This window comes from Heterocephalus glaber, unplaced genomic scaffold (genome assembly GCF_053883595.1).
Source record: "Heterocephalus glaber isolate CG9 unplaced genomic scaffold, H.glaber_assembly_v1.0 deba00000809, whole genome shotgun sequence".
NCBI classification, from domain to species: Eukaryota; Metazoa; Chordata; class Mammalia; order Rodentia; family Bathyergidae; genus Heterocephalus; species Heterocephalus glaber.
The window spans coordinates 10805234-10810133 of record NW_028258163.1 but is presented as its reverse complement, the minus strand read 5'-3'; the positions used below and the strand labels follow the sequence as shown (position 1 = coordinate 10810133).

The 4900-nt window shown below is 36.8% G+C and overlaps 2 pseudogenes; one reads left to right on the top strand and one right to left on the bottom strand.

The window, feature by feature from the left end:
• Positions 1–1697: 1697 nt before the first annotated feature.
• On the bottom strand, positions 1698–3536 carry LOC101707905 (vacuolar protein sorting-associated protein 54 pseudogene; annotated as a pseudogene).
• Positions 3537–3620: 84 nt separating this feature from the next.
• On the top strand, positions 3621–4219 carry LOC101719902 (anaphase-promoting complex subunit 10 pseudogene; annotated as a pseudogene).
• Positions 4220–4900: the final 681 nt, after the last annotated feature.

Genomic DNA, 4900 nt, shown 5'->3' with positions numbered 1-4900 from the left:
ACAGTGAGGAATATTCTCTGGAACAACTGGCTCGTATTTTTCAAAAATGTCAGTATCATGAAAGAAAAAGGCAGAATAACTTTCATATGAAAAGAAGATGGAGAACACATGCTATCTACATCCAACGTGATCCTATATAGGGGAAAAATGCTATAAAAGACACCACTGGCACAACTAGCAAAATTCAAATACAGTACTATACAAACAATTGGCGTTGTGCAAATATGTATTATGTTTAAATGAGTTAATTTGAATATATTTGAATTTCAATACTTAGAGAAGCATGATTGACAGCATGGCAATCATAAAAGTCAAAACTATTTTCCAAATAAATGAGCCTCCACCAATCAGCAGTGGTGCATGATTTGGTCTGGCAAATGGAAAGTGTTTAATCAAATATTCTCCCCAAACTCTTGAACGACATTTAGTGCCTCCAGTTGAAACTAAAGTCAGAGATTACCTGCCTGCATCTGACTTCCTTCCCTCCCATCCCTGCAGGCAGTATAGGCTGCAGGGAAAGATCCCTTGGTCTCTGCTTTGGCACTGACTGCTCCACACCATCTCTTTGGATTGGGCTTTGTCTAACTATCCACTGCCTGTCCAAGTTTTCCTTAGACTTCCTCCTTTGTCTGCCCAGCTTTAGAGTTGGATAGCTCCCTTCCTTTCCACTGACAGCTCCTTCTTCACTCTGGGAAAAGTCTGATCTGTTGGGCTCCACACTAAGGGGTAATCATTATGAGTCCCAGATCCTCATCCTCCTGTTTCTGTAGCATGCGAATCAGGCTTAATTAAAGAGGTGTGATTCAATCTTCCTGTCCTTCCCAACCCCTACTCTACCACATAGCCATTCTGACCTGTAGCAGATCTTAAATATGAAAGGGGTTCTTTGTACTTACTAACCAAAGCAACCTTTGTGCTCACCATTTTTCCTCCATATCTGTCTTGCTCATCACTTGGCTTCCAGGCAGATTCACCCATTAGACCACTTCTAGGCTCCTTCCTGGAATTACTTTTTCTCTCCCCTCCATTTCTCTAAATTCTCCATTATGAAACTCAATTTTGTCTCTTTGCCCCTTCTGTTCTTTGGACTATTTTCCTGCTCATTTCTGATTCTTCTCTAGAATCTGTGATACAGGAACTGTCCTGGCAGTGATAAGCTGAAAGTGGGAAAGAGTAAAGAGATGAATTGCCACACACAAGATTCAGTTTTCTGAATAGGAAGAGGAAAAGAAACTAGAAACACTTATATGTCAATATTTTTCTGTTTAGTTATTTTCAAAATAGAGAGTAATGAAACACCACCTAGAAGGCATGAATGAATGTTTCTACTATAATCAAGGTCCAAAAAAGATCATAGAAGTGTTCTCTATTCTATTCTGATCTCATCCCCTCTCTCTTCCAGAATGTTAACCATTTTGAATTTTATGATAATTATTTTTTGCTTCTCTTTACATGTTTATCACCTACACATATACCCTAAAACACATTGTTTAAGTTTGTCTATTTTGTACTCTGTATATCTTGAATTAGAATACATCCATTCTGTGATCTGACTCTTCTTGATCCACATGATTAAGAGATCCACTTATGTTCTTGGGTATAATTGTGAAGTGTTTATTCTCCTATGTATCATAATTTATTTCTCCATTCTACTGCTTGTGGATATTTGGGTTGCTTCAAGTATCTTTCTATTTTTAACAATTTTAATATTTTTAAAAAATTTGGATATTATTTGCCAGCTTTCCTAGCTCTATATCAGTTAATTTCATGTCTTCACTGACCATAATATCCACACCTCCTGGAGTTGCAGATGATGATGTCTGCTCTTTGCTGGATGAAGAATCAGTAGTACATTCTGGTTTGGACACAGAATCACTGCTGCAGGGCTCACTATTTGGAGATGCATTTCTTTGAGAGGTAGTGTCAACTGCTACAGGTGCTAATTCACCCTCATTGAATGCATCACTTATAAACATGCCTTCGTGGATTAAATAAGCCACTTCTGTGTCCAGTGAATTATCTTTTGGAGCATTCTTCTGCTGTGAAATCTCCTCCAGTTCTCTAGTCCTTTGGTTTTTGTCAAGAACTGAGAGAACAACACTGTGAATGATGTTCGATGTTGCCTTAACTCTGTGTAGGAAAATTGTAAACTTAGAGAAAATATCCTTTAATAGATCAAACCACTGGAGAAAATTCAACATTCTCATTTGATCTGCAAGCTTCACAACAACATCTGTGTCTATTTCTTCTATTTGTGAAACTTTATTAATCACACACTGTTTAATGATATTCTTTGCTGTAATAATCATTTCTTCACCATAGAATTCTAAAAAATTAAGTTTTCTTTGTTTTAAAAGTCCAAATACAAGAGACACTAATCTTTCCTCTTCTAAAACTTGACAGTCATCTTCCAGTGGTCTATTTAAGTCACTGTGAGAATAAGTAGAAAATTCTGCAATCATCATTTTACTTATCAGTTTTTCTAATTCACAAAGCTGTGATCCCAAGTGCCAGAAACTGTGAATGCCCTGAAGTTCCTGCTGTAGAACCTCTTGTGTTGTTGCTATTAAGTCCAATGCGCCAACAAATTCAGAAGTGGATAATAACACCTGTACTTTAGGCTGAGTTTGGTGTACAGTGGCCATTAACTTCAGTTTATTGTATACTTTAACACAATTATTTCTGGTAAGTGCCAGTCTTAAAATCTGTAGTGATCCTTCACACATTACTTTATCAATCTGTGCAATTTTATCTCGAAGCATTTTTGCAGCCTGGGAAGTTTTCTTGAGGTAGTCCTGCAATTCATGTTGAGAGGTCATTGCATGAAAAAATGCTTCTGAACGTAGAGAAATCTGGTGAGCAATATTTACTTCCACAATATCCAGATAATGGCTCAGCTTTTCTTGAAGCAACTTTGATGAAGCTGCATCACGATTACCTTTTCCACCAGCAGTATTAAAATGAGACCATGGTAAAACTGAATTAAAAGTTAAGGAATCATCCAAGGCAAAATCTGGTTTCATAAAAATCTTAGGTACTTGATCCAGATCTGTCCTGGATTTATCATGAATGTGTAAAAGAGTCCTGTCAAAGGTATCTTTAGGAGGACAAATATTCTTGCATCTCTCATGAATCTTCTCTCTCTGAGAGATTTCCTGTTGATATGCTGTAAAACGTTCCTTGCTGATCTGTGGGAGGTAGTATGAAGGTATGACTTCTGTATCTACAAAGTCCAATCCCCATGTTTTTGTGAAGAAGTCCGATTCTCTGTGTGGTAATCTAGGATCATTTAATGCTGCTGGGAGATTTACTTTGGAATGATATATAGTCCATCTATGTTGATCTGTAACTAGAGATGGGGCAACACATAAACTACTTGAATCACCTGTGGGTTCCTTCGGACACACATCTGGCAGTGACTGCACAGGTTGAATGTGTTTTGCTGAATCTACCTCCTTTTTAAAGAACACATCACTGATGCTTCTTTGAGGCACTGGTGAAGAACTGTGGCTTGAAGCCATTGCATAAAATCACCACTCAGGAGAAGCTCCTGAGAGCCTGAGTTGTGGTAAGCAGGTCTGGAAGCTGTAAGTGTGATTTGCCTCAATGTAGAGAGAGGCCCCATCAATATTTTCAAAATGACCACACCAAACAAGACACCTCCTGGTGCTGATCCTAAGCAGTTGGAAAGAACTGGAACAGTAAGGGAAATTGGGTCACAAGCTGTTTGGTCACTCTCATCTTGCAAACCAGGATTTGGTGTGGATCAGTTACGAGATGACAATCTAGAAACTTACTGGCAATCAGATGGCTCCCAGCCTCATTTAGTGAATATTCAGTTCAGAAGAAAAACAATAGTGAAGACATTATGTATTTATGCAGACTACAAGTCTCATGAAAGCTACACACCAAGCAAGATCTCAGTCAGAGTAGGAAATAATTTTCATAATCTTCAAGAAATTCGGCAACTTGAATTGGTGGAACCAAGTGGCTGGATTCACGTTCCCTTAACTGATAATCACAAGAAGCCAACGCGCACATTCATGATACAGATTGCTGTTCTAGCCAATCACCAAAATGGAAGAGACACCCACATGAGACAGATTAAAATATACACACCAGTGGAAGAGAGCTCTATTGGTAAATTTCCTAGGTGTACAACTATTGATTTTATGATGTATCATTCAATAAGGTGACTTTAAAATGGAGTAAAAGTGATTAAACATGTTTTATCGTCTCATTAGATATTGATATAATCTGATATAGATATCTTTATTGAAAAAATATCAGTTATTTTTCAATTTTACATACGTTTAAAAGTATTTTACTTTGATAAATAAATCAATTTTGGGTCATATTGTCTGTTTTCTTCAACATATGATAAAGCTCACAGATTTTGTATTGCTAAAGGAAATTTGAAGCCAGTCATATTTTCTTGTATTAAAACTAGTTGAACTGAAAATTTCAAGATATATACTGAGGTTTTCTTTTTAATTTCTTATTTTTTATAGGTACGTGTTCATAGTACATAGTGATGACATTCCTCATGGGGAGTTGATGTATACACACGAACATCGTAATTCTTTTTTCATCCCCTCCCCTCATCTCCCCCCTGCCCTTGTCCCTCTCTTAGTCTCCTTTCCTTTTGCAAAGGATCTATTTTCCTTTTTCCCGTTATCTATTTTTCTCTTTATTTACATGTTGTGTTTCCTATATAAGAGAAATTATGTTATATTTAGGCTTGTGAGTCTGATTTATTTCACTTAATATTATTTTTAAAATGTTGAATCTTTTTAAATATTGCATCTTTTCAAATTGAATTTAACACTGTGTGTCTGATAAGAACCCAACTGATTGTGGGGATATAATTAATTGTCTCATACTTACTTCCATGAAATAC